This window comes from Anopheles gambiae, chromosome 2 (genome assembly GCF_943734735.2).
Source record: "Anopheles gambiae chromosome 2, idAnoGambNW_F1_1, whole genome shotgun sequence".
NCBI lineage: Eukaryota > Metazoa > Arthropoda > Insecta > Diptera > Culicidae > Anopheles > Anopheles gambiae.
In genome coordinates, this window is record NC_064601.1 from 23,264,386 (window position 1) to 23,284,682 (window position 20,297).

The following is a 20,297-nucleotide window of genomic DNA, read 5'->3' on the forward strand; positions in this document are numbered from 1 at the left end:
ACAAATAAACGACCGGTGGCGTTGCCACGTTTGTTCAGAGCCGGCTTTTAGGTTGCGATAAGCAAAAACGATGGTGTTGAGAATGATGCACCAAGGAAATAAATTTCTCACGCCGCCTTCGATTTGATGCAGTTGCAACTTTTGGGCTCATATATTTGTTTATTGATAGCACGATAATAAACACTGAATGCGGGTCTTCTGGTAAACAACATGGAAGGATTTATGGCACGCTATCGGACCTCTTCGGAACTTGGCAGCCTTGCTGCTGGAAAAGAAATAGCGATGACGGAAGCCATTTCGGAACCTTAGTTTATTGCCGCGCAGGAAATGAAGGCGCTTATAAGAGAGCCTTCTGGAAGGAAGCGAATGGAAGCGACCTTTTTTGAGCGGTCCCTTTTTTTGCTGGCACGGAATTGGGAACATTGGAAGATCCCAATGCTCGGCAAAGACGAGCGCCGGGCGTGGAAAGCAAAAACGTTAATTAGTTTGAAATTATTCATAACGTAACGGGTCGGTGTGTGGGTGTGCGCTCAGTGGCTTGCATTGTCGAACTCTGTGGAGTTCGATTGACAACTCTCATTTTCTTTAATATCCCACTCCCCCCTCTCGAAACATCATCTCGCACCCGGCGGGGAGTCTTCCCGGGCGCCGAAAGGACCCAGCGGGGTACGTTAACAAATCAACGCGAGTCGGCGAGTTTCTCCGTGATTAACATCGCAGGGAGAAACATCAGAACTCAAAAAAAGCCATAAAGATCACAGAGAAGTACCCTTACTTCAGGGGTTTTTACAAGAGGAAACCTTTATGCCCTAACAGTCAGCGTCTGTTTCAAACAATTTTCAAAAGAAAAAAATCATTTGTAGGCAAATTGAAATCGAAATGAGAAATTTCGGACCGTTGAGTGAAATGCCACATCTTCACACTTTTTGCCGCTTCTCCTTTCGGGTTGGGGAATAATTCACTTCTGCTCTCTTCTTTTGCACAAAGCTTCTGATGATGAACGGGTATCGATCCGCGTTCAAATCTCGCGTTGCTTACGCGCGCTCCATAATCGATTTTCGGGTCGAAGTGAGATGTATTAGAAATTGGTATCGCTTTCTAGGATTTGTTTTTTAACTTTGCACCAATTTTCGCATACCCCTCACGGAAAGCTCCCCGTGAGAGGGCAAATCATCAACGCCACAAAGCCCTTTCGCTCCGGCGCTCTAAGAAAAGGGGCAAGCATTCTATTACAACCGACGTCCATGCGCGAAAATGAAACCGAAAGGCGGAGAGAGGGTGCAAGGTCCGTGGAATCGGTAGTGAATCTCGCTAAACACAAACTCTCTCCCCCACGCGCGAAAGTGCAAGGCAAAAGAGCGAAAGCATCTTGCTGAAGCCTTTTAAACGGTGCGCTAACTGGAGTGTGCAGAATTTCCATAAATTATCTGTACGCCCAAGACAGGCAGGCTGGCTGGCTGGCTGTGTGGGCTCCAGTGAGATATAAAAGGCGCACACACCATCATACGATCAGCGGGCGAAAGCATGAAGGTTAGCAATTACGGCCTTCCCTGCAGATTGGCATCCCTTGTTGCCATGGCTCCCCTCTTGGCAAGTCTAGCCTTCTTTGCTTTTCAATCCCTCGAGTTTCGTCGGAAGCTTTTGTAAGATCTGACCTCCGAGCAAATGGCAAAGTTTTCCCCTTCCCCAATGACTCCCACTATCTCCACCGTGTGCTCAAAAGAAGCTGACCATTAACCTCTACATCTTCCATCACCCACCCATAACCACCAGGTTGTTTATGTGTGTGTGTGTGCGATCGCGTTTATAGTGCACACTCACTATCCCCTGTGGCGAATAATTCGGTATGCTTTATGTGTGTTTTATTTGGCGTGTGTGTGTCTGCACCAAACGGGCCATTAAATTGGGGCTGAGAAAAAAAAAACGCATCGAGCATAACGAGATCAACCGCAATGCTGGGTTGGGAGGGTGTAGCAGTGCTCGCACATACCTTTATATATACATGCCAGTGCGATTGCAGCCAAATGCGTACAATGCGGCTATAATTTACCTGTTTTACCAAGTGTGTTGCCCACTTGAGGAGAGAATTATCCTCTGCCTTATATTACACATATCACCTCCTCACCCTTCCCTCCAAATGGGGTTGCTTCTCAGGGGGGTTGATGCTCTCCCTCGCACGCGTGTGTGTAAGTTTGTATTTGCATTCTTAATTCAAGTTGCATATAAACGATGCACCCACCATCATCCTTCATTCGCTAACCATAAAAGTGTGTTATCTTTGGTGGTTTATTTTCATATTACTTACCAAGACGCTGTGTTGAACCCACAAACACACATCCAGGGGAACACAAGGTTGGCAATCCGAGACCGATAAAGAAAAGAAAAGCAAATAAATAAGTGTGATAATTAGGCGACGCGCATAAATATCACGGCGGGCAGCAGCGACACGCCAAGAAAAACGATCTTGACTTTGGTGGCATAGTCGGTGTGTGAATGTTGATGCGGTTTCCCTTAGGTCGGCAATTTTTCTTGGAACCACGACCGTTCTTGGACCGGACCGTGTCGCGGTCTGACGTCTGCGTGGCAATAGAGAACGATCCGTGGTGGAGTGGAGTTGAATTTATTATTTCTTTTATTTATAGCCGATTATTTTCCGACTGAGGGAATTTTTCGGCTGTGTGCGCCCGTGCGGGGCTTCCTTTCTGCTTGCTTTTGGAATCGTTCTTTGGAAATTCGTTCTGACGTTCGTCTAATTTTGATTCGGACACACTCTGGTGGTGGGGAGACATGCACGCGCTCTCAAGTGTTGTGTACCGTTCGGCCGTGGGCGTGCGGGAAAACAGAAGCAGTCGAAGTTTTTATCAAAAGAGAACGAAAAAACAACTCAAAGAAACCTATATACCAACCGTAGCACGTGATGAAAGCATCAACATGCGGGTTTTCCACGCCACCGTACAGGAAAAGACACTCAATTCACCCCCGGGGCCGCCTTTTCCCAGTCTATGGTGTTAGGTTTTGCTCCTATACTATTTATTTATTGCTGTTTAACTTCCTAAACATCGACCCACAGTGACCGGATTAAGCGGGAAAGCTTACCTCACTCTCTTTCCCTGTGTATTGGTGTGTGTGTGCTGCGTTAAGGTGTAAATTAATTGCGCCCTACCCTGCCTCTGTTTCTCTTCAGGGTGCCTCTCAGCACTGCTTTGCCTTCAGGGTTAGCTTGTTTTCCGGCGGGCTTTTTCTCTCCATAATGCTAATGGATTTCGAAAATTGGACGTCCTCTACGCAAGAGTACGCACGCGAGTTCTCCCAGGCGTGTGATTAGCCAATAATACGCCATCCAGGGAGAAGTCCCCCTTTTGTCCCTTCACATCGAAATGCAGCGGCAGCAGCCCATTTGTGAGCGGAGAGGCTCGCGGCTTCCAAAATAGCACCTTGGAGCGTCTTAAATTTTCCGATCATTATTTGCGCGAGTGTGTGTGGATACTCGAGCAGTAGGAGGGCAGTGGAGAAAGAGTGGCCTGTCGACACCTTTGTCTTGCTTTTATCTTAGCCACCGCTACTTCTGCTCTGTTTCTCGCGTTTGCCGAAGCGGCTGCAGGTTTGCATTAGCATAAACGAGGGTACTGGGATATGGGTATCCTCATCAATTCCAGTGAGCAACAAGATTTCTAATGGGTGGCAACGTTTTTCGTCTAATTATTTCCCAGTTTTTTGTGTGTGTGCTTGTGTTCTCATACCGGTCTCTCTTGTTTTCTTTTCTTTTTTTTCATTTTGTACAGGAGCACCGCGGCTAGGAAAAAGGTCCGGAGTTGGTCGAAACAAAACCCGAACCTCAACGACGAAGCCGGAATGAAGTGAAGCTCTGGCTGCCTGCGCGTGGAGTAAGAAGGTAAGAGAGTGGGTGAACGGGTGAGGCTAATTATGGGTACCAATATACCAATATCATCTTCTAGAGAGTGCGGCGGGTATTCCGCCCAAGGGAAGGCGGTAATTTCCATCCGATCATGAACGCAAAGTGGGTTGATGTCCGAGTCAGGGGAAGATATAGTCATTTGCTCTGCCGGCCTGCTTGCCCTGCTTGCTTGACGATGCTTCTGGCCGGCATTGGTCGTCGGGTAGCAGCACAACACGCGTTTACGGTACTTACTCCACTGGGACGCTATTGAAGCATTTGTTTGTGCTGATTGCTTTGCTTCTGGGTGTGTGCCATTTTTTGGGGGAGAGATCATCTAATCGTTGGTAGCGGGGATGGTAAATTAGGCGATGACCTCGAAATAAGACTGAAGAGGAGTCAGATTATGATTAATCAAACAATAAGACATTCATTTGCAGCGCCTGAATGATCTGGAGGAGGTATTGAGGCCTCTTCTGGTGGGTATAACTTGCATGAGCTCTCCTAGTCATTGGGTGGTATTGGAAAGAATGCCGTATAGATAGTGAGACGCTTCTTCACCATGTGAAGTTGATTTTTTTTCCAGAGGAGATGCAATTAATGGGATCATTGAATGTACAACATCGCAAGATTTTAGAGCTTGTTATTGGAAAATGTTCTATTGCAAGTGCAAAGACCAGGGTACATCCTAATGCCCAAAAATAATGAGATTCCTGAAACAAAATTGTTCGGATTCTTTATTTACCTAAGTTCTGGAATGCCTTTTCGGATCAATCGATCAATCACTTCATAAATAAAGCCCATTCGATGTTCTTCTTCCATCAAAATCTTGCCCTTTTCCCGCTGCGCAGACAGCAACTCGGAGTTACCAGACACAAAAAAACCGGTTTTAGGTTGGTCTTTTGGACAGGGAAATAATTGTATAAATTACTCTTGCTCGACAGTTTGTGTTGAGTTCTCGATGTCTGGCAATTGCTTCATTTCGATCGTTAGCGAATGAATCCTTACCGGTGCCCCGGTACAACACGGTAGGCATTACCCAGCGGGAGTTTCCGCTCTGATGAAGTGTTGTGCCACAGGTTGACAACTTCACAGGTCAAGTTCAACGAGTAAGAAGAGAGAGAAAAAAACAAACTCCATCTTTTCGGTGATTCTTGAACTTTCCGATCAATCGTACAAAAGCGGTACAAGCTAGATCGGACCATTACAGCAAACTACACTCGGAGACAACTTCCCATTTACACAAACCGCTCTTGAAGGCTTGAAACATACAAACACACAGCACCGACCTGTGTTGGAGAGAGGTAAAGTAAATCGATCATGAATATTCATTTCATCTCGCTCGCTTTAGGTCGGTCCCCCCCTGAGGACTTGGTTTTGTGTGAGTCGTCCTCTCTGACGACTACGCTTTGCGCTGGACCTTCTGTCCTTTTTAAGGTATTTGCAGTGCTTCCTGGGAGTCGGTGTCGGTTGGAAGTACAGCACAGCGCTCCGAAGGCACAGCGGTATGTGTGCGCGTTGCTGAAAGGGCTTTTTCGGCCATTTAATTAATGCCAATTTTCGGGCCAATTTCCAAAAACCCAGCAGGCGATACTGGCCAGTGGTTGTAAAATTAAAAAAGCAGTGCACTTTTTTACGTATGGCAATAGGTCGGTGTGGAAAAATGTGCTGCAGGGTGTGTGTTGGCTACCAACCAATATCGGACGAGCGCGCGCTCGTCACCATTTCCGAATGGTGAAATGACTTATTAGAATTGGAAATGGTTCGAAGGGAGCAGGGGAGCACCGGTACTGCTTTGTCCAACAACTTGAATATCACGAACCGTGAGGCACAAAAGTACACGAGAAGAAGAAGGTTTTATTTTACCAGTTGCCTAAAGGTTTAGTTTCCCTGTGGACTTCAGGACGATCGGTTTTGTTTCGTTTCATCGTTGCCCCATTTGTATCTTGAGGTTCGAGGCGAAGGAAGCCCTTTCGATTGTTTGATTCCAGCGACCCGGTGTACCTTTCTCCGTACAGATATCGATGCTTTATGTAGCCGTATCCCGAAACGATAGGTCGAACGCGGGTTGATTGTGGTAAAGTGCCGAAAAGGTTTGCCGCCATTGTCACACGTATGTCCTGTTCCAAGTAATTGATGAAAAGCTCCGTTCGGGTAAAGGTAACCGTCCAGGGATGAAAGTTTAATAACGAGATCTTCATTTTGGACGAAAAGGGGCCAGAAAGAATGACTTCATGTGTTTGTGTACAACCGTTACAGTCGGCACAGCACAAAAGCAATCGTAATGTTACAATGAAAGGTATCTCTATTAGTTCCTTGGGAGATTTATTAATGTATCGCCCATTTCATAGATGTGGAAGCAAAGTAAGGAGAGGTTCTATTGGGGTTATTCATGATATTTTCTAGTTCTGAAACAGTAGGAAAGTGTTGATAAGTCAGACATTTAATGTAACTAGCTAACCTAAAGGTTAGTTGAAGCATTTTAAAGGTTTTCCAGGAACTTATGAATATTCGTTCTCTGCAAAGGAGCCCCACAACCGAAACAAATTTTAAGTGGACGTTAATTGTGTGGGTCTGGGTGTGCTCAGCCATCTGCAAACGCAAGATAATTCCTATAGATCGATTTGCTGTTCCTTGCTCGGTACATGGTTCGCTTCCGACATCCGGAGTTCCGTAGGATGCTCTGCTATTCCAAGAACCCAATTCGCCCTTTTGGGATCGTGAATTCGATTGCGCAAAAAAAAACCCCGCGTAGCTGCGTTGGCTTCAATAGCCTGGAACACTCACAAACATACGCCCGATTGCTGCTTCGTAGGGTCAGACACGCCAAGCACGGCACCTTCCTGGAAAATTGTCGGCTAAAATGGGTTTTAATGCGAATTTTTCGGCCCACAAGATATGGCTGTGTACATTTGTACATCTGCTGCTCCACTTGTTAGGAGGAGGGATCGTTCTAGCGCACGTAACTACGGGTGACTGCAGTGAAGAGCACAAAGTGGTGGCCTCCGTACTCGGCTGTACCAAGATCGAAATTCGACAAGGCCACGCGTGCGGCCTGGGGCCTGTCTGTCGATGCTCTTGAACGAGCCGCAGTTTGGGGCGCTACGGCTTCCAAGAAGTGGTCCCAGTGCTGGATAGTGATGTAGATTTGGATCTTTTCTGCGTGCGTCCAGAAAAGTGCAATCGTGTTTACCGTGATTTGCTGGACAAAACCGCAAGGGCTTCAAAATGCTGCTAGAAATGCGGTGTTTATTACACCCATGCTGTAATCGTGCCCGCTGCTAGAAATATCTCCAACACACAAACGAAACCCCATACCGATTTTGTATTGTTTCGTTGGAAAGAAAGTACTTGTCATCCTACTTCCCCGTATATGCCACTCGTGTTGGTGTATGTTCGATTTGTTTCCCCGTGTGGTTTGGTGATGCTGTTATATGTCTTCTGTTTGGCCAAAACAAACAGCAATTTGCTCGTTCCGGTATATTTTCGTAATTCAATCATCAATAGTCCTTGAAACGATAGAGCGAACGAGAAGGAGAGGGAGCGTAAAAAGTGTGTGCGCCAGGTGAATCTGACGGGGAAAATCCACCTAACGAACGAACCAAGAGCAGGGGAAGCCCCAAAAAATTCAATCCACCGATCCAGTGTGTGCGGCAAAAGGGAGACGAACGTTCACCAATCTATTTTCCCGCAATGTGATAGCATTGATCATCATAACAATAATGGAGCGAATAACGATGAAGCTTTTCCAGTCCATTCCCATTCGTATTCTATCTCGCTTTCTCTGCGTGTCTCTGTGACTGCATTTGGCCGTGCCCTGCTGTGTGAATATTTGTGCGGCAATGGCGCAATGCCGATCACCATCATCATCATCATCATCTTCATCATCATGATTATCATCATAAGCATCGTTTTGATTACGGGTAGCTGCTCTATAAGTGTGTTTTCCGATTTTCGTGTGCTTTTTCCCATACACTGTCTCCCGCACATGATGAACCACCGCATAACGCCCGGCCCCAGGCCCGGGCGTACTGCGTAACCTGTGCAACGGTGTGGGAAAAGCTGAACCTCGCGGAAAAAAACACTCCAACCGCCTCAATCGCGAAACAACCAATCAATAATGCAAACACACGTCCTCCACTGTTCGGTGCTTTTGCTGTTGGTGCTAAAACCAGCGTGCTCCACCGTTTTTCCCGCGACGAAGCTTTTGTTTTTATTCGTTCCACCCGGTTTCCTTAACCCCGCCTGCCAGTGAAAAACTTTCGCACTAGGCCCCGAACGCGCAGGCAATGTGGAAAAGAAATCGGCTGGAACGGAAAAGCAATTCGTCTTCAGCGGTGCGCCCAGTGCCGATCATCGTCATTGGAAGCCTTTTCCTCGCGCCGAACCACCATGCTGCGCGTGTTTTCCACCATCCCGCCGAACAGAGCCCGTGCGAAGAAAATTCAGAATTCTCTATTCGCGTGGAAAACGGTTCTCCCTTTTTCTCCGCCCGCTTTCGGTGCAAAACGAGTAAGTGCCTCCGCTTTCGGAAGGTAAATTTGAAGAGACAGTTCGATTGAACCGCGAACGGCACAAAAGCGTTCCGCACAAAAGTTGTGTGCTGCCGGGTTTTCCGCCTCGTTGGGCACCCGACCGGGAAAGCACCGAGAAACATAAATCGAACGCAACATAGAATGTTTTAAAATTCCTCAAGCATGCCGTGTTCGACTTTTGTTGTGTGAGGGGTTTTGGAAACTTCTTGCCGGCAGCTTTCGTCTTGGCCATTCTGGTGAGCAAGGGAAATCCTCGCCTCTATGTTCGGCAGCCCGGAAGCGGGCTTTGTGGATTCTTTTCCACATTCCACCTTGCATACCATACCGGCAGCCTTTGTTGCTTTCTCTTTCTTACTTTCGCTCCGGATCAGGATCTAGAATATTGCTCGTTTAGCCTCTCTGTACGCTTTGAGCGGAGTGCGAAAAGTCAGCGCTAAACTTTACCGAAGCTAAACTTCAAAATGCAGAAAACAAATAATCGAACCTTCTCCCCTCATTCTTCTGTTGCCTTGTTGCGTCGTGATGTATTGGTGTTCTTTAGGATCTTTAAGGTTGTGCTAGCTTTCCTCTCTGTTGGGGATAAGGTGGATTATGTTGTTTGTTCAAAAAATAATCTCCTTCTCAAGATGCATGCAAGCACTTTTAGGGAGGATATGAACATGTGTGGCCAGCAAGCTTTTGGCAAAATGGGCAACTTGCGTACAAACCCACTTGACCGGGACAGCAAGTTGGTATGTATCCAACTGAACGAGGCACGCTGGATCCCGGCTGAATGTTTGTGCATATCCAACGGACTTGGAGCAACCAAGAAGCAACAACGATTTCAAGTCCTGCGATTGCTTGCATGGAGAATGGTTGCCGGTGGCAAAGAAAAAAAAAACAACCGCTACGAGATGATCTCAACCATTGTTGCCTTTGATTGTAACATTTGCAGCGCCATTTCGCTTCTCCAATTCAGCACGGGGCATAAGTGGGGAGCCTTTCAATAGATCGTACCCGGTTGCGATTCGTTTGGAATGGTATTATCCTACAGCAGCTTCCCGATGCTGTTTCCATTCTACCCACCAGCTAGTTGAGATCTCTAATTCAGGAACAATCCCAGCAACAAAAAAGACTCCTGTGCACGCGTCCCGCCAGACATTGGAAAGCATTGACGTGCGCTCAGACCTCAGAGAGCGAATCGAACCGAATTAAACAGCACAACAACAGTACGCAAGACCCAAAGGGTGCACCGGGGATCTGTTCCGAACCCGATCATTACGCGGAAAGAGATCGGAGTCCCTCCAATTAAGACATTTAAGAACTCAAAAATCCCCCCGAAGCAACCTCCGCTGCTTCCACACGCGGACGCCGTTGTCTCGATCGTTTGCTTTGGTTCTCGTTTGCTCTTGTAAATTATTTCATTTCAGATCACTCTGGTCGTCACTCTGGCCTTGGGTTCGGTTAATGGGTGCTGTTGGTGATCACCTTTTTTTTTCCTTACTCTTTTCCTTTCCGTTGCTTCTAGTTCGGCCTTTACCTGGCTTTCGGTGCGGTGTGTGCGTGTTTTAGGTGTGTTGTTTTATGGGTTTTCTGCTAGTTTAGAAAAAAAAGCGTCGCTTTGTGCGTTGCGTCTTAATCTTGTGTGCCTTTTGATTTCGGGTTTGAAAGAATCTTGGTTCCAGTGTTTTTTTTTTTGTCTTTCTTATCAGCTCTCACTGTTCCTTTTCTCCTATCCGACGAGGCAGCTCATTATTCTCGCGGACCAAGTCTCGCGCAGAAAACAACTTCTCGGAACTAATTCCGACGTGAAAAAGATTGACTCCTAATTGGACGGATGAGCTGTTGGAGTATGTGTAATCGCTTTATCTAACAAACCGGGCGCGTTAAAATCTAAACTAAAGCCCCTTTTTCGGGAGTGTAGTCTTTTTGAGGCTCTACCCCGGGAACATCTGGAAGAATTTCGGTAAGTTAAGCCACGTATAAGGCGCGATGGATTGGACGTAGACGCGGTTGCTTTTCTGGGATTAAAATGTTTGCGTCGTCGGTGTATCTCGGCTACTTAGGCCTTCGAGGCTTAGAACTGATAAGAACTTTGGAGAGGCTTGAAATTCCTGCGCGCCGGTGTTGTATCTGGTCGGTGTCGATTGCTTGCACCATTGGCCATTGTTCCTACGAAAGCACACCCCATGATAGAGACATCAAACCGGTAGCGGCACCGGTTTGTTAGCCTCCGTGTTGTAATCATGCACCTCGTAAGAAAGGCAGTTAAAATGTAGGATTTACGAACGTTCGTGTGGTGTGCACTTTAGATACTTTCGCCGGCAGCAGAAGAAGGGTTTGAGCGATCGTTTCGTTTCAACAGCTTTTTGACTCGCCGAATTCGGCTGCGTTTTCTATCGATACGCGGGACTTCAAGTGTCCGTTCGCTGTGGTTATCGAAGACCTCGGGGCTGGTTTTGAAGTGGGACTAACTACTTGAGCGTAACGGTTGCCCAACGAAAAATGAACGCCCTTTCTTTCGCTTCAAGGCGGAGACAACGATGTGCTGCGCGATACAGTGGGAGTTGCGGTTGTTTTATGGTCGGATATTTTTAGTTTAATGACCCAATCGGTTTGCCCCCGTGAGCACATTGGAGAGGCGGCTCTTGCCTATCTATGTGATGTCCCTGTGAGTCACTCGGTGTGTATGTGTGTGTGTGTAGGCGGAATAAGTCATCGTTGCCGCTGGATAAGGGCATTGCTTTGAGATGCGCACACCACATCCCAAGGTACACTGGGGACGAATAACATAAGGCACTGTTTTGTTTAGATAAACAGTCATTGGTAGCCATCATTCTCGCTATCTATTGCTGCTGGAATGCGGCGGCAGCGACGACGTGTATTGCAATAACTACTTCCTTTAACAAATTGCAACAACACCGAGAGACCCTTCGCAGTGGTGTGCATCCGAATGCATTAGGCAAATAAAACGTTCGCGCGAGAACAACACATCGCAATGCAATGCTGCCGCCGGGCAGAAGTAGCAAACCGGCAGCATCTTGTCGCACCGGAGGTGGCCATCCGCGCGCTGGATGGATTGGCTCGCCTCCCGTGTACACGGGCTAATGGCGAACTGTCCCGCTGGGCCTGCTGCAACCAGACTGTTGCAATCGCGCGCTGTGTCAGTCGGTAAGACTCCCGCCGGGCAGGCAGAATAGCGCGCGGGACATTCGAGTACAAAAATGGAGTAGCAATTCTTCACACCAAATGCTACAGTGGGGGGTGGCGCGCGAGGCATAAACAAAGTCATAATTGCGGTGATGGAGGACGGCACAGCACCCACATCCACCCAGAGTGCGCATGAAGAGATGCTGCACAGTGGCCTCCGGGCTTGTACCAACGGAGTGGTTACCACTTCCTGTCGAGAAGACCTAGCGCTGGGTGATGGGTAGTGGAACGACCGAGTCTGGCCAATCTTAAGCGCTCATTAAAAAGCAACAGCAGGAAAGGGAGAAAAATTACGCCATTATTCCAGGTGTCATTATCGCACCTTTCGGACATTCTGCGCGCAGACAGCCAGCGAAGGGAAACGACTGTTGCTGGGTGTGTTTACGGGGGTAGTACGATTTGACGATGTGTTGCTGCACACTGCAAAGAAGGCGAGACGGCTTGTATCCGTAGTGTCCCGTCAGGGCGAGTCCCCCTTAGGTTGTGACTTACTCAGGAGATGTCTTTTCGCTGGGTAGCAAAATGCAGAACCCCACTGGACGCAAGGCATTCCCAAATCTGACGCTTTTTACCATGTCGTCTAGGCGGTTGGATGGAGCAGAGGGCAGCTGGCCCTATCTTTGAATATTATTATCACTTCAGACTCTCTCCTTTTGGGAGTGGTGCTCTGGGAGTCGTGGCGGGATGGACACACCACTCCAAACGGTGCACTCTCGCGCGTTAATCAATGCACCCTTCGAGCGGTGGACGGTCGTACGGAACCGATCCAAAAATGGTGATAGCTCTCGGTGCTCCGAAAGCGGTGACAGCCCCAGCCCCAGGTGACTCTCTACTTCGGCAAAACCTTGTGGTGGGGTGTGAAGTAGAGTGTCGCAAGGGTTCTGTTCTTTTTTTTTGCCCGGGTTCGTTTGCGTTTCCATTCCCGGTTTGTCAATGGCACCGGGGTGTTGTCCCCTAGGGGGGAGAAAGAAAAAACAAGCCCAAGAAACATTCCGTTCCTGCCATAAGAAGCAGAGGTATGAACGCGCTTTGTTCTTTTGCGAGCCATAGTTCCAGTTTCGGAAGGTTAAGGGAACAAGGTTCTTCCCGTTTTTCGTCCCCTGTCTCTCCATGGGCCGTTGGTGTTAACTTGTTGGGGGCCTGGGAGTTTGCCGCATTGTAATAACGTTGTCGACGTACCCGCGCGCAGAATGGGTGGTCTCCCCATTTCCAGAAGAGAGCATATCGTTTGCCGATATCCATAACAGGCCCCCGGCTTTGCGGTCAGTTCCGAATTGAGTATTCAAGAATAGGATATGCTCTCCTGCTTCTTCCCACAGATCACCCTGCTGCAACTCCCAATGCTAGGCCACTGAGGGCGCGAAGGTTTTGGAGCTATCGGGCGGTTTCCTATTACTCTGCAAAAGCGAAAAAAGAAAGAAGTCAGATGGAAAACCCAACCTCGTTAGTGTTAGGGCAAACCGCGGGAAAGATAGTTTGATAGTACATAATTCAACTCGGTAAGAAGGAAATAATTTTCCTGTCTTGCTTCCTGCACACTCGGTACCTTTCGGATAAGCGAAGGCGCAGATCGGTGAGTCCTAGAATTGGTTGCCAGCTGGTATGACAGTGGTTTAGGCCATCCTCCAGCTCTCAATCCGGTCGGGGAGATACACGGGCTCCTCGCACCTGACGTTGCCGCAGTGCCGAACACAGGAAATTTCCCCACAGGTTTCTTTTTATGTTTCCTTGAATCGTAGGTAACCATAAGTGCCCTTTCTTCTTCTGGCAACGCTGTCCGATAAACCAAAGCGTGGCGTTGCTTCCTGATTCCGTATTCCGCACAGCAGCAATGCATAGGAAGTTAGGCTAGTGGTAGCAGCGCGCCCATTACAGTGGAGCAAATATAAATTTCACCTTTATTGCTCATTCTTTTGTTGTTCCACCCTTCCCACCCTGCCGACACCGACCAACTCTTGGGTGTTGCAATGTTTATGCCGCACGGAGGACAGGGAAGAGAGCCTTTAGCTTTTTCTATCACCATTTTCATAGCAATCCACTATGCCCAAGTGTTCTCTCCCTCTTGTGGTCGTCGTGTCCTGTTGGTCAGCGTATGAGTGTGTCTAACAGTGTTTTTTTTTTTTGTGCTCTGTGTAAGGTTCTTCCCTCTGGGTACTTTTTTCGCCAAGAACGAGCGAGCAAATCGTCTCACACTCTGCTCGGCCTAGGAAAGTCCTGTCCATTCCCATCAGCATCTCGATGCCCGTCCGCGCTACTTGACTGCAAAGCTGCAGGAAATGGGCATAAGAACGGGAAGGGATATGCAAGTGGGGACGAGCATTATATATCCGCCGTATAAATCCGTCCGACTTTGTGCCCGTACGCTCTGCCCTCTGGTGTGCCATAAATGGGAAGGAAGCAGCAGCATATCATATTTTGTTCGTTTTTATGCAGTACCAATTTTCTTCTGCCTGCTCGAGCAGTTCGCCCGAAACATATCTTCCCTTTCTCTCGTGCTATTTGCCCGGGTCATCTTGAAACTCCCCCAGGTCCAGTTGCTGGGAGGACAAACTCCCCGTACCTTCGCTCTAGCATCTTAATGGTGGCTCTCCGCCCGACGTGTTGGCGGGGAGTGCATTCGTCCGGAAAGTCCATTTTTGGCTGGCCGAGAATTGGCCAATGCGCAGACACTCGGAGTCTGTCTAGTTTATCATAAAATATTATGAAAAATTCAGCTAAGCAGTTGGCGGCAGCCTGTGGACAACACACGGGCGCAGTTCGGGGAGGACAGTTCGGGTCATTCCTTGCAGAGTGCTCTTCTTCGCACACGAGCCTTAGAGCCGCTGGTAAGACTTTCAATATTTATAAGTCATCCGGACACAAGTAATACAAGTGTGCAACAGCAGCAGCAGCAGCACCGGTAGCAGCACCGCATGTACCTTCTTCTTTTTCCGGCGAAACCTTGAAGGGTATGCAAACTCTCCTCTTCAGCGTGGAACACCGTAACTGGCGCAGTGCTGTAGCGTGTAAGGCTGCTGGCATTTAAATAAACCGCCCCAAACGGGGCGCGCGCGCACTGCCCAAAGCGGAGGAAAGTAGACACAGGTCCCAGTTTTGGATTATTGTTCGTCTCGGTGGTCCCCTACCGGGAGAGTCTACCCTCTGGCCGCGCTGTCGGAAAAGGAAACCCGAGCAAAAAGGGATGCCCCAAAACGGTCGTCTCGGTGTGTTCGGGAAACGAAGCCAACCATAATTAGCATGACGGTGCGAACACTGCGGATATTCAGGCTCCAAGTTTGGTGCGACTTTCGTCTTGCACTTCTGGGCGCGGAGACTGCCTTATTGGAGCGGCAGCAGTGTGCCGGGTTGTCTGCCGTGTACTGTGCTGCTGGCTTCTACAAAACGGAACCACATTTCCTTCAACTAATCACAAATTAATTTCGCGATAATCGCGTACCCTTGCTTAATGTCTTAAATTAACTGGCGACTTTGGTGCATCAACTCCAACACTGTAGCATCTTCCATCTCTGTATGTCTGTGCTGTTTAAAAGCTACTATGAACCTCGTTTTTTTCAACACATTTTACCTCACTAGACAGTGGGAAAAGCGAACAGATTTGCTCTTAAGCCGGGATGAACAACCCTGATGCACATACAACAAACTCTAGCGACTACGGTTCCGTTGAGTTGATGCACTGCCATTAACCCCTGGCAGTCTCGGTGCTGTCTATCTCTTCCTCTCGCCTTTCGTCCATTATTAGCGCCGCATAGAGCGCACCCTGCGTTGTGCGTGTATGGGGTGAGGCGCATTAATTGTATTTACTTAACCGGGGCCACGCACACAGCATGCATTCCGCTGGGCTGGGGAAAATCATTTCTCCCGGCGAGGTGTTTGGTGCGGTGCATCTTGCGCTTTTTTTGGTGTTCCAACTGGGAAGAATGTCCATTAGCGTTTCCGCGTCCGCCCTGTGTGTCTCCGGGGTGTCCTTCTTCCCGTCGCATCGACCTAAAGTGTCAATGGTGTGTGCGTGTTTTCCAGGCGTTTTTTTTTTCGAAGGCGCCTCGTCCAGAACAATTCGTCCGGAAAATAGGTGGCCGGGAGTGTTGATTTTTGAACGATTCTTACCCCCTTTAGGGAGATGATAATAAAACCCAAAAACACTGGCACTCAGAAGCATTGGTACTTCGTCTCGTGTTCTCCGAACGCGCGCGTAAGTAATGGTGTATTTGCTCCGCTCAAACAGTGGAGAAGAAATCTCGCTTTACCTTTTTATGTCCCTCCGGATGGGTCGTTTGTTCTGTGGTTAGAGTGTTGTCGGGACGCTGCCTCTTGCACACACCGGCACATGTGTCCACACTAACGATCCGGCGCTGACCATTAAGCGTTGAATGTCTCGACACAACACACATCTCCCAACGACCGTGAGTGGGTATAGCAAAGGGAAGACAAGCACAAACAATCAGCTCTCGAATGCGGAACCGTACGACGACACACGTGGGTCGTCGTCATCGTCGTCCTCCCCGGTGGGACTATCGCCTTCCATCGTTATCCGTTCCGGTGCAGGTTGGAGTGTCCGCCCATCCCATCCTTTAGGGGAGGGGCTGGCGCACCATTCCACCGTGTGCGCTATGCAAAGCTGCTTTGCCATGAACTGCTGACCGGCGGTGGGATGGATGCTGACCGGTTGCAGGATTTAATTGATTTTCCAGAAATCCTGCGGTTTCGAACTGCCATCACCATCACCACCCAGTGCAGCAGCCGGCCAGCCGCTTTCCAGTGTTGTGTGCGCGGCGGGTAAAGGTTTGTTCAGGACTTATCGACCGAAACCAAATCCGAGCGGGAACCGTAAGCCAACCTTATTAATCCTTTACCCCTTTGCTTTTATTGCACCACTTTGGGGAAGGCAACCCCGGGCTGTAGGTCCCGGTGGGGACGAGGTGATTTTCCATGTCCTGGAAGCCGGTTGACCACACCGAGTCATATTGGTGGGACTTTGCCGTTGGCTCGCGCCTTCCGGAGGAGTGCTGGAAATCCAATTTAAGTCGACAATGACGCGCTGACACACACACACATGGTGGCAGTTGGGTTGTGTGGAATGTCACCTTTTCGTTTGGTTCTTGTTCCTCGGACCCAGCGTACCCCCTCTAACCTGAACAGTCCCCTGTCGTGCATGGACACTCAGTCACTTAGCAGTAAGCCAACGGTGAGCCGCATTAAACCGATGAACCCCCAAGGATTAAAAGCTTGCCTGGATAAGTTGGAACTGTGCTTGCGTTTTCCTGGTCAGGCTGCGCGCTCGTCTTGAAGCTAATGCTGATGCTGCAATAGCATTGGCTATTGATTTGGTAGCGCCAAATGGGGCGGAGGCAACAAAAACACACTGTTACTAAATAAATCTCCTCCGGTGCACTGTGTGTTCTTCGATTGGAGCAGGTTGAGAGAGGGACAGGAGTGCACAGAAAACTTTACAAACACAATTTCGACGGCCCGGATAGCGTCGCTATCCCAGCTGCCCCGCCGTGTATCGTTTGCATCGAACACCAAAAAATGCCTCACCCTCGCGCACTAAAAACAATTCCGATACTAATAATTCAGCAAATAATTTGAAAACTTTCATCTCCCGGCCTTGTGTGCTGGTCCAAATACTACCCCCCCCCCCCCCCCCCCCCCCATCGCATGGGCACCCTTCCTGGCCCGAGAGAAAATGAATTCGTTTTACGGCAAAGTTTCTCATCGTCAGTTTCGGTTGGTTTTTGGGGCTGCAAAAGCTTACTATTTGTTGTTTTTATTTGCCTGACTTTGTTTTCCCAACTATCGTAAAGCATCAATTATTGCGCAAACGGGCAGTGTAGTGTGGTTTGTTTTTAATCGATTAGGAAAGTTTGATGCTTTCCCGCTCGATGTGTGTCTAGTGTGTGTATTGCTTGCTCGTTTTGCTGTTCAAATACACCTCCGGTTGATCGTGTGTTCGTTCGAGGAAAATAAGTTTGGGCAATGTTTGACCAGAACTGTAGCGCTGCGGTACAAAACCCCCTCTCGCCTCCTCGACCAAAACCAAGTGAAATTGCTTTGGTAAACCGAAATAACACAGCCTGTTTGCTGTGGTGAAAAAAATGGATGTCGTGCATATCCTGTGTTGTCCCTTACAGCTGTAGGTGAACGAGGGGCTTTCAGTTGAAATGGCAAACGTTCAAATAATGGAGTTTCTTTTGATGGTATGGTACGAAAGTACACAACTCCATTTAACTAAATCTACATTTTTTGTAATATTAAATGAAAAAAAACTCAATTGTGTTCTTAAATCGCCGATAAATTTGCCCTATAAAGTGGAAACCCCCTGCATAGTCTTAACCCCTACAATCCAGAAGAACCGTTGTGTCAGGAAGTAAATTATGAATGTCAACATTGGTTTCAACCTCGTTCTAAATTAAATACTCTGATATTTCATTTCTATCATAATATTTTTTATTTCTTCACCATGATTTTCAACACTTTAACGTTCCGTTGCATTCGTTTTTTCACCGGAGTTTAAAGCCGGATCTCATCGTCTGGCGACCCCTGTCGAAAGTAACTTGGAAAACCCTGTAATGTACTCTGCCCCCAAAAAAATGGGAACAGTGGGGAGGACATTTAGGTCCGAAATGAAGTCGTTCGATGATAAATGTTCGATGTGCACTGTGTAGATGTGTTTCTATGTTTGCAGCGCTGCACTATCCTGTGTTGTCAACAAGAGTGCTAGACAAACATTCATTTATCATGTTCCGTGCGCGTCCGCCATGCACATTGTTGTGCCCTCACACGACTCGCCCCACCGAAGCTTAACATTCCGATTAGTGGTGCAATGGAAATCTGTGTTTAGTGTATTGTTTGCTCGTTATTTTACAACAACAAAAAAATGCCGTACATGCAATACCGATGCCCATTAGTGTTCGGTGTAAAGGCTTGTAATGGTGGAGAGCACGGGGAAAGGATGTTGTTGTTGTTTTTTTTTACTTTGTCCAATCCCTGTGTTTCGCACCGCCATGTACAACAGCGATCGATTAATTGGTATTGCAGGAGCGAGGAGGAGGGGGCTTGTTCACGCTCAAAATAGAAAGCCCTCCGTCCTTTGCAATCAAGTGAATCGAAACAGTCCGCGTGTGTGTGTGTGTGTCTATCTCCCTCCCAACAACAATACAGACCATCCTGCCGCATCCTGGATCATCCTTCTGGGCCCGTTTTCCCCCATTTGCATCTCGAACCGAACTTCTGCATATGCGTGTTGTACGCGCATTCACTTGATGCCCCTGGGACAAAGGGCCTCAGGTTGTGTGTATTGTGTTGTAATGTGCATCAGCAGTAGAACGGCCCTAATATACCTTCCCGCGCCCGCTTTGTTTGCATTCCAACGCGCTCTTTCCATCCCCTGTGCCGCTGGTTTTTAAACATGCCGAGTCCAGAGTTCCAACAGGTATTTTCGGGGTCCGCAACAACCCGCGTCCCCCCCCCCCTGCTTCTCCACCGCCATGTGTCCTTTCGCTCCCTTTGCGCGATCCCCTTCGGCCACCATCGGCTTACACAAATGGTTCCGCTCCGTGCCAAACACCAGCGTCATTTGTAAATGTTTTGTCCACCAGGTGTGTATGTGTATGCGTGTGTCGTCGTCGGCACCTTTCCACCTTTCCCACCCAAACACCTTTCCGAAGTTTGTTAAACTCCGTGGCGACGGCAACAACGGCCGCGGGGTGGTGTGGTGACACTTTGGAGCAATTACGCGACAACACGCTGAACTTTTCCAGTAAAGGCACAGGCACTCACGCAGACACATTGTACAGTCGATTTAAATGCATTTTTCGTGTTCAGTTAAATACTGCCACTGCCTCACCGACCCGCTCTTCGCGTCCCCCAATAGCAGTGCTCCAGAGGATGGTTCATTTCTCGCGGATTTTGGAATGGAAAAATGGGTTTGGAAGTGTGGGGCGGCTGTGTGTCGGTCGCAGCACAAACAGGGACGACAATGTGTGAAAGCGAGATTTTTCGGCACTGCGATGGGGAGGGTGTGTGACGTATCAGGGCATCAGGTGAGAGTGGCAGGGACGGAGATGGAGGGACCTTTGCCGTGTTTACAGCCGCTATTAACATCGTGCACTTACAAGTACGCATTATCCGAGCGCGCGACGGTAGTGAGTGCTGGAAAACATAATTTACATACCTGTTCCGAACTGTGTTGTCGAAGCAGCAGAGTGTGTGTGTGTGTGCGTATAGTTGCTGGTAAAATTCCCACCGCATTCTTTGCCTTCCTGTTTCCCTCATGCCCATATACCCTCGGCCCTGTGAAATCAAATCGTATTAATTTTTCGCCTTTTTAAGTATTTTACTTTTTTCTTTGGCGCGCGCTACTTACACGGTACAAACCAAATCCGGGTGCGCTAGAATGGCAGGTTCATTTATCTTGCTCCGGAGCAGCACAAACTATGGGTGGAGGTGTAAAAATTGCTTCAAGAAAAACCTTCATTAATTTCCATCAAACATGGTGCGGGTGTGGCATCGCAAAGAAAGTGAAGAGAGCTTAATTCTGGTTAGAATGATTTTATTTATCCAATTTGATGGAGGCCTGGTGCCTACGGAGGGATGTGTTCGGTACGTAGGACCTGTCAGCTTGGGTGTGTTCACCTGGTGTTCATAAATTTTCCTCCCATTGAAACGTGCGAGAGCGGTAG

At 48.3% G+C, this 20,297-nt stretch overlaps 1 protein-coding gene across 9 annotated transcripts in view; it reads left to right on the forward strand.

The window, feature by feature from the left end:
* LOC3290643 (probable WRKY transcription factor protein 1) overlaps positions 1 to 20,297 on the forward strand; it is a 138,139-nt gene that overhangs the window by 19,846 nt on the left and 97,996 nt on the right. For all 9 annotated transcript variants that reach the window (XM_061652157.1, XM_061652156.1, XM_061652158.1 and 6 more), the window contains exon 3: positions 3,783 to 3,892. The gene's annotated coding sequence lies outside the window, so the exon portion shown is untranslated. The remainder of the gene's footprint in view (positions 1 to 3,782; positions 3,893 to 20,297) is intronic.